Source organism: Aquarana catesbeiana, linkage group LG10 (genome assembly GCF_042186555.1).
Source record: "Aquarana catesbeiana isolate 2022-GZ linkage group LG10, ASM4218655v1, whole genome shotgun sequence".
Taxonomy (NCBI): Eukaryota; Metazoa; Chordata; class Amphibia; order Anura; family Ranidae; genus Aquarana; species Aquarana catesbeiana.
Window position 1 is genome coordinate 225,811,010 of NC_133333.1, and position 10,049 is coordinate 225,821,058.

The window sequence follows — 10,049 nt, forward strand, 5'->3', positions numbered from 1 at the left end:
AAGCAAAGTTGAGTTTGAGCCTGTCTTCTGAACAAACGAGGAGCTCATCCCTACTGATAGGAGATGAGAGCAGGGTGACAGGGAGATGAGCTCATCAGTGTGATCTTTGAGTGGCTCACCACAGGGTGAAAGGGGTAAAAAAAACTGTACGTGAAAGTAAGAAACCTTTTACATGGACACATTTTTACTGCACATTTACCTTGCTAAAAATGCAAGAAAAACATAATAGAAATTGGAAACGCATCAAACATGGATCACGGATTGAACAAACACTCGGGAGGACAGAACGAAGAACAGTGCGATGTGACCCCATTTACTGTGGTATGAGAAGTCTCTGGGCAAAGTAAAAATGTCTCAGAAAAGTAAGATCATATGGTCAAACTCTTCTGTGGGGCTGGAAGCTGCGGACATACAATCTCATGAAGTCCCCTCGACTTCCTCTGTGAATTCCATGCTGAAAGCGGTCAGGAGCAAGGCTAATGCCGCGTACACACGAGCGGACTTTACGGCAGACTTTGCCCGGCGGACGGGATTTCGTCGGACAATTCGATGTGTGTGGGCTCCAGCGGACTTTGTTTTCTCAAAAGTTGGACAGACTTAGATTTGAAACATGTTTTAAATCTTTCCGTCAAACTCGAGTCCGGTCGAAAAGTCCGCTCGTCTGTATGCTAGTTCGACGGACAAAAACCGACACTAGGGCAGCTATTGGCTACTGGCTATGAACTTCCTTGTTTTAGTCCAGTCGTACGTCATCACGTAAGAATTCGCCGGACTTTGGTGGATTGTGTGTAGGCAAGTCCGTTCATTCAGAAAGTCCGTCGTAAAGTCCGTCGAAAAGTCCGCCGGGCAAAGTCTGCCGTAAAGTCCGCTCTTGTGTACGCGGCATTAGACTTATTTTCCATTCAATCTTCTGCCGATGGACTGCCAGCTTCACATCTTCTCTTTCCTCTTCGAAGTAGAAAAGTGCACAGCGCCCCTAGTGTGCTCAGACTGGGGCAAGCTGATGCGCACTCCGCAGCTTTGGAGGGTGGTGGACTTCATGAGGCCCGGGGCAGTCCTTTCCAGCATGGATAGGGTGCTTGTGTCGGTGAAGGAGTTTGAAAAGTGGAAGGAGTGGGTCCACCAGTATGCTTACCACCTCATTTCCTGAGACGCCAGCCTGCTCGTAGTTCACGCAAATTTCGATTTAGAGAGGGCCGAGTTCCTCCTCCAGTTCCTAGACAGCGTTCACTGCGGGGAGCTCCAGGAACTGGAGCTGAACTGGACACTGACGTATTTGGAGCCATTCAGGTTTTACCCTCTGGTTATACTAGTTAATTTCTGTCTAGCCAATACCGACTGGCTCAACAGCTTCCAGACTCTTTTAGAATGGCCCACTCGCAGCTTGCCGAAGCTAAGCCGCATGAAGCTACCTTTCGATTGGTCCGAACACTCGGTGTCGCTTCTTACAAACTTTTAACTTCTCAACACACTGGAACTCAACTTCTGTCTTCAAGAGCGTTTCGGCCGGAAACCATGCACAAACTCATCAGATCGCTCCTAAAAGTTCTGGTCCCAGAGAAGGATTTGGGAATCTCTTAGCCCTTAAAAGCCAAGTCCCTGGAGGTTTTAGACGTTTCCCAGAGCCGTGGGTTTGTGTTTAGCTACTTGGATTTGCCATCTTTGAAAGAAATGAGGATCAAGAAAAGGATGAATGGAATCATCTGAACAGAGTGGCTGTTCAGACTCGCTAGGCTTGTTTGTACGACCTTCTCAAGGCTGATACTCCTCAGCTTCATAAGTTCAACTCTCACACATTGCATCCCACCTGGCAGACTCACATTTAATCAGAACTCAGTGATGTCCTGCTACAGTCCTGCTTCTGTATCCAGCACCATGATACCTTGCTACTCTAATGCCGCGTACACACGAGCAGAATGTCTGTCAGAAAAAGTCCGATGGGAGCTTTTCATCGTAAATCGTAAATTCTGACTGTGTGTATGCCCCATCGGACTTTTTCCATCGAAAATTCAGATGGACTTAGATAGAGAACATGTTCTAAATATTTCTGACGGAACCAATTACTATCGGGAAACCCGCTCGCTCTGAAGCAAGTACAAGACAGAAGCTATTGGCTACTGGCTATTGAACTTCCTTTTTCTAGTCCCGTCGTACTTGTTGTACGTCACCGCGTTCTGGACAGTTGGACTTTGGTGTGACCGTGTGTATGCAAGACAACTTGAGCGGAATTCTGTCGGAACTTCAGAGTTTATTCCAACGGCAAAACCGGTCGTGTGTACAGGGCATAAGGAGAACTCAGGACTGACTGACACACTCCCTTCTTCTACACAAAGCAAGGTCCATAAAGACATGGATGAGCGAGTTTGGGGTGTAGGAACTTGACTGGCCTGCACATCCTGACCTCAACATGATAGAACACCTTTGGGATGAATAAGAGTGGAGACTGCGAGCCAGGCCTTCTCGTCCAACATCAGTGCCTGATCTCACAAATGCCCTTCTGGAAGAATGGTAAAACATTCCCATAGACACACTCCTAAACCTTGTGGATGGCCTTCCCAGAAGAGTTGAAGCTGTTATAGCTGCAAAGGGTGGGCCAACTCAATATTGAACCCTACGGACGAAGACAGGGATGCCATTAATGTTCCTGTGCGTGTAAAGGCAGGTGTCCCAATACTTTTGACAATATAGTTTATGTGTGAATTTACTTTTTTTTATTGAGTTTAGACTGATTTTTAGTGAATCCAGTACTTGATTTAGGGATTTTCTTTTAGCAAAAACATGCTACTCTGACTAATTAGCAAGCTTCTGCATATCTAAACGCATTTCTCGCGGTGGCAGGTCACCTTTAAATAGCACATTTTTATTATTCCATTGGTACAATTTACCGGAATTTGGCAAGTTGTGAGAAACTTTGGAAGGGCGGCAGAGTTTGTGCTGAAGCGCCCTCTAGCACTCAGCGGGTTAACAGTCACCTGCTGCCAGGAGCAGAATGCATAAGTAAAGCAGACCTGGTGAGCAAGACCTACACAATACGGGAGGATGACCTTCTGACTCCCTGCAAATCCTGAATTAATTAATCACAGAAATCCTCCGGCTCTATGAACAGCCCGTTTCATTTTTTTTTTTTCTGAGGTTGAGAAAATCAGAGGGATTAGTGCAGCCTGGGATGGTGAAACATAACATGGTTGTCTCATCTTTCACCTCCAGAAATATCTCCCACTGTACCCAACTTCTGCCCGGCTTGTTTCCCATCGCTTATCAGTGACGCTTCAGACCGTGAAAGTCCGGGAAACGGTTGTCGTTGAGCGGATGAGTATCAGAAAGACAAATCCCGCAGTATTTTTATGGCAACAACACCAATTTCCTTTTGTGAGGAACAACACACAAAAATAGTTGTATCTATTTTTGGATATCAAGACTAGGACAAAAAAACAAACAAACACAATGACCTAAAATGCTAGCCATAAGAGTGGGACTTTCCAAGTGCCATTTGGAGAAAATGTACCTGGTTGGAGAGAGGAGACTATAGAAATGCCTCCTCCTGCCTGCAGCAGAGTGATGATGTCATCCCAGCCTAGACAAAATCACTAGACTAGAGCTCAAGAAATGCTTTTTAACCACTTCAGCTCCAGAAGATTTTACCCCCCTTCATGACCACATAGCTCCCAACTATTCCTGATTTCGAGGGACTGTCCCTGATTCAGAGCAATGTCCCTCTGTACCTCTTTTCTCCTCATCTGTCCCTCATTTTGGTCTGATCTAAATAGTTGTATATAAAATGTACTTTTTTATCTTTCAAAAAGTGTTTCCCAGTGCTAAACCTTTCATCCAATTTCTAAATTGCTGCATCTGTAAATTTCAAAAGCCAATATAAAGGAATAGGAGTGGTAAAAAAATGCAGTTGTGGAGTTAACTAATATTTTTGTATAATTCTCCTTTAAGAGGGTGTGGCAGGGGGTGTGTCCTTTGTCTACATAATTTTGCCAATAGGTATCCCTCATTCCCATCTCAAAAAGTTGGGAGGTATGTGACTAGGCCATTTTTTGCTATTCGGCACTGCGCTAATTTTAACTGGTAATTGCGCGGTCATGCGACGCTATACCCAAACTAAATTTACATCATTTATTTTTCACACAAATAGATCTTTCTTTTGGTAGTATTTGATCACCATTGTTTTTTTTATTTTTTATTATTTAAACGATAAACCCCAAAACATTTTGAAAAAACACAATATTTTTTACTTTCTGCTATAAAACATATCCAATAATTAAAAAAAAATAAAAAATCTAATTTCTTTATAAAATTTGGGCAAAATGAATTCTGCTACATGTTTTTGATAAAAAAAATCCCATTAATTTTATATAGTGAGAAGTGTGCATGAAAGTTATAGAATCTACAAACTATGGTATATATCTCCGTAAAATAAAACATTACTAGAGTGGTCCTTCCCCGCTCTGGATTGCATTATGTCCTCTTTTTGTAAACTGTTCACCATTCTCTCATCTATTTCAATAAAAATATTGAAACAAAAAAAAAACTATGGTATACGTATCTGCTGAAATTTTTATTTTGTTTTATAATACTAATGGCAGCGATCAACGACTTATAATGGGATTGCTATAGTGCGGCGGTCAATCTGACACTAACTGACACTGGCGGGGAACTGACTAACTGCCACTGACAACACCAGTGCCATTAATACAGTGATTAGTACTAAAAATATACTGTCACTGTACTAATGACACTGGCTGGGAAAGGGTTACCATCTAGGGCAATCAAAGGGTTTAAATATGTGCCTAACTATGTGTAAAGGCCCGTACACACAATCGGACTTTTTGACAACAAACATGCAAACATGCATTGCGGGCCCCCCACCCCAAAGCACCTTGTCCCCATGTTGATGAGGACAAGGGCCTCTTCCCGACAATCCTGGCCGTTGGTTGTTGGGGTCTGCGGGCGGGGGGCTTATCGGAATCCGGAAGCCCCCAGATCCCGGCCCCCCACCCTATGTGAATGAGTATGGGGTACATCGTACCCCTACCCATTCACCTAGGGGAAAAAAGTTTCCATAAAAAAACACACTAGACAGGTTTTTATTAGGCAGCTCCGGGGGTCTTCTTCTGACTTCAGGGGTCTCTTCGGCCTCTTCTCCCGATGTCCGGTTCTTCTCCTCTCTCTCCGGCCTCTTCTCCCGATGTCCGGTTCTTCTCCCGGTCTCCGGCCTCTTCTCCCGGTGTTCGGCCTCTTCTCCCGGTGTTCAGCCTCTTCTCCCACTCTCCGGTTCTTCTGCCGGGCTCCTCCGCTATCATCTGCTCTTTTGCCGCTCTTTTGCTAGCGGTGACCCGGTCTTCTTCGTCGTCTTCTCCCCTCTTCTTCCGATGTTGACACGAAGCTCTCTCCCACTGTAATGCTGTCTGAGTGCTCCGCAATGACTTATATAGGCGGTGACCCCGCCCCCTTATGACATCACAGTCCCGGGCCATGCTGGGACTGTGAGGTCATAAGGGGGCGTGGTCATGTCATCCGATGATCATGCTCCCTTATGACCTCACAGTCCCAGCATGCCCCGGGGCTGTGACGTCATAAGTGGCGGGGTCACCGCCTATATAAGTCATTGCGGAGCGCTCAAACAGCATTACAGCGGGACAGAGCGTCGTGTCAACATCGGGAGAAGAGAAGAGGGAAGAAGACGATGCAGAAATCCGGGCCACCACTAGCAAAAGCGGCAGATGATAGCGGAGGAGCCGGAGAAGAACCGGACACCGGGAGAAGAGGTCAAACACCGGGAGATGAGGCCGGAGAGAGCGCCGAAGTAGGAAGAAGACCCCCGAAGTCGGAAGAGGACCCCAGGAGCTGTCTAATAAATTACTATAAAAACCTGTGTAGTGTGTTTTTTTTTTATTGACACTTTTTTCCCTAGGTGAATGGGCAGGGGTACGATGTTATTATTAAAGGTAATATTAAAGGGGGCTCCCGGATTCTGATAAGCCCCCGCCCGCAGACCCCAACAACCAACGGCCAGGGTTGTTGGGAAGAGGCCCTTGTCCTCTTCAACATGGGGACAAGGTGCTTTGGGGTGGGGGGGGCTGCAGGGCCCAAAGCACCCACCCCCCATGTTGAGGGCATGCGGCCTGGTACGGTCCAGGAGGGGGGGGGGCGCTCGCTCGTCCCCACCCCCTTTCCTGACCGGCCGGGCTGCATGTTTGGATAAGGGTCTGGTATGATGGGAGGACCCCCACACCATTTTTTTTGGCGTAGGGGGTTCCCCTTAATATCCATACCAGACCTAAGGGCCTGGTATACCACTGGGGAGGAACCCATGCTGGTTTTTTATTTAAAATTTGGCGTGGTGTTCCCCCTCATGATTCATACCAGACAGCTGTCAGCACTGCCTGTCGCTCATCACGAAAGGAAAAAAAGTTTTCCTTTCCCGATGAGCGAGCCAGCTCGGCGCTGGCTCCCACGATGGGGCTCGCAGATGTCAAATCTCGCCGATAACAACAGCGAGATTGACACAATATCGCGGTCACCTACTGTACGACGAGTCGAGAAAAGGGAAGTTCAATAGCCAGTGCGGCTCTTCTGCTTGATTCCGAGCATGCGTGGAACTTTGTGCGCAATTGTGTACAAACGATCGGAATTTGCGACAATAGATTTTGTTGTGGGACAATTCGAGATCCAGGTCTCAAATTTTGTGTGACGGAAATTCCGATGGAAACTGTCCGATGGAGCCTACACACGGCCAGAATTTCTGACAAAGGGCTCCCATCGAACATTTTCCATTGGAAAATCCGACCGTGTGTATGAGGCATAACAGGTTTTCTTCTAAGATTGCCCTGTATTTTGCTCCATCCAACTTCCCATCAACTCTGATCAACTTCCCTGTGCCTGCTGAAGACAATAATCCCCACAACATGATGCTGCCACCACCATGTTTCACAGTGGGGATGGTGTGTTCAGGGTATTGTGCAGGGTTAGTTTCTGCCACACATGGCATTTTGATTTTAGGACAAAAAGTTCTATTCTGGTATCAGACCAGAGCACCTTCTTCCACATTGTCCCCACATGGCTTCTCGCAAACTGCAAACAGGACTTCTTATGGCTTTCTTTCAACAATGGCTTTCTTCTTGCTACTCTTCCATAAAGGCCAGATTTGTGGATAGCACAACTAATAGTTGTCCTGTGCCCTTCTACCACCTGAGCTGTGGATCTCTGCAGCTCCTCCAGAGTTACTATGGGCCTCTTGGGTGCTTCTCAGAGTAATGCTCTCCTTGCCCGGCCTGTCAGTTTAGGTGGACGGCCATGTCTTGGTAGGTTTGCAGTTGTGCCATACTCTTTCCATTTTCGGATGATGGATTGAACAGGGCTCTGGGAGATTTTCAAAGCTTGGCATTCTTTTTTATAACCTAACCCTGCTTTAAACTTCTCCACAACTTTATCCCTGACCTGTCTACTGTGTTCCTTGGCCTTCATGATGCTGTTTGTTCACTAAGGTTCCCTAACAAATCTCTAAGGGCTTCACAGAACAGCTGTATTCATACTGAGATTACATTACACACAGGTGGACTCTATTTACTAATTAGGTGACTTCTGAAGGCAATTGGTTTCACTAGATTTTAGTTAGGGGTATCAGAGAAAAGGGGGCTGAATACAAAATGCATGCAACACTTTTCACATATTTATTTGTAAAAAAATTGAAAACCATTTATGATTTTACTTCCACTTCACAATTATGTGCCACTTTGTGTTGGTCTATCACATACAATCCCAATAAAATACATTTAAGTTTTTGGTTGTAACATGACAAAATATGGAAAATCTCAAAGGGGTATAAATACTTTTTCAAGGCACTGTATAATGATATTTTTGTTAAGACTAAACAATTAGCGCTCTTCCACACAATTGCTCTATAGACTTAATGCAAACTTCTTTAACCCCTTTACGCTGTCGGTACACTTAGTAGCAGCCTCTCGGCGGGTGGGCCTGCATACCAGAATGTAAACCGAGCAGTGCCAAGAGCGTGTGCCCTGCATGCTCCTAGCACAGTTAACGGTGGCTAATGGAAAGCTCCCGATCTCCACTTGCGATCAGGAGCTTTCAAATCATGTGATCGCTGTGACAGCCAATCACGGTGGTCACACGATCAGAAACCCTGCCCCGCCTCAGAAACCTCATAAAGGCCCGGGCAGTGCCGGCGTTAAGGGGTTAAGGTTACATTTATACTAACCTTCACTGTTTCGTATATATATTGTACATTGAAATGATATCCCCTCTCAAGCGTCTCTTCTCCAGAGAGAATAAGTTCAGTGCTCACAACCTTTCCTCATAACTAATATCCTCCAGACCCTTTATTAGCTTTGTCTTCTCTGGACTCTCTCCAGTTCCAGTACATCCTTCCTGAGGACTGGTGCCCAGAACTGGCGGCATACTCCAGGTGTGGCCGGACCTTGTAGAGCGGGAGAATTATCGTTTTATCTCTGGAGTTGATCCCCCTTTTAATGCATGCCAATAGTCTGTTTGCTTTGTTAGCAGCAGCTTGGCATTGCATGCCATTGCTGAGCCTATCATCTACTAGGACCCCCAGGTCCTTTTCCATCCTAGATTCCCCCAGAGGTTCTCCCCCCAGTGTATAGATTGCATTCATATTTTTGCAACCCAAATGCATTATTTTACAGTTTTCTACATTGAACCTCATTTGCCGTGTAGTTGTCCACCCCATTCATTTGTTCAGATCTTTTTGCAAGGTTTCCACATCCTGCTTAGAAGTTATTGCCCTGCTTATCTTAGTATCGTCTGCAAATACAGAGATTGAGCTGTTTACCCCATCATCCAGGTCGTTTATGAATAAATGAAATAGGATTGGTCCCAGGACAGAAACCACCCTGGGGGACCCCACTACCCACCCCTGACCATTCTGAGTACTCCCCATTTATCACCACCCTCTGAACTCGCCCTTGTAGCCAGTTTTCAATCCATGTACTCACCCTATGGTCCATGCCTACTGACCTTACTTTGTACAGTAAACGTTTATGGTGAACTGTATCAAATGCTTTTGCAAAATCCAGATACACCACGTCTACGGGTCTTCCTTTATCTAGATGGCAACTCACCTCCTCATAGAAGGTTAATAGATTGGTTTGGAAAGAACGATTCTTCATGAATCTATGCTGATTACTGCTAATGATACCGTTCTCATTACTAAAATCTTGTATATAGTCCCTTATCATCCCCTCCAAGAGTTTACATACTATTGATGTTAGGCTAACTGGTCTGTAATACCCAGGGATGTATTTTGGGCCCTTTTTTAAATATTGGTGCTACATTGGCTTTTCTCTAATAGGCTGGTACCATTCCAGTCAGTAGACTGTCAGTAAAAATTAGGAACAATGGTCTGGCAATTACTTGACTGAATTTCTTAAGGACCCTCGGGTGCAAGCCATCCGAACCCGGTGATTTATGAATGTTAAGCTTTTCAAGTCTATTTCTCATTCTGTCCTCTGTTAGCCATGGAGGTGCTTCCTGTGTTGTGTCATGAGGATAAACACTGCAGTTTTGGTTACTGAAGCCCCCCAATTCCCTCATGAAAACTGAGGAGAAGAATAAATTCAATACCTTCTCCATCTCCCCATCCTTAGTAACCAGATTACCTTCATCATTCTTTATGGGACCTATATGGTCTGTTCTCCCTTTCTTACTATTTATGTACTTAAAAACTTTTTTGGGATTTTTCTTACTCTCCTCTGCTATGTGTCTTTCATGTTCTATCTTAGACGCCCTGATTGCACCCTTACATTTCTTGTTGCATTCTTTGTAAAGATGGAATGCTGATAAAGATCCCTCAGCCTTGTATTTTTTGAAGGCCTTCTCCTTTGCTTTTATATGCATTTTTATGTTGGAGTTAAGCCATCCAGGACTTTGATTAACTCTTTTAAATTTATTTCCCATTGGGATGCACTGGCTAATGCCCTTATTTAATATGCTCTTAAAGCTAACCCATCTCTCCTCCGTGTTCTTTGTTCCTAAGATTTGATCCCAATTTGTATTTTCTA

The 10,049-nt window shown here is 45.1% G+C and overlaps 1 pseudogene; it reads left to right on the plus strand.

Moving 5' to 3' along the window:
- The first annotated feature begins 249 nt into the window (after positions 1-249).
- LOC141109890 (uncharacterized) lies at positions 250-1,895 on the plus strand (annotated as a pseudogene).
- The last annotated feature ends 8,154 nt before the right edge of the window (positions 1,896-10,049 follow it).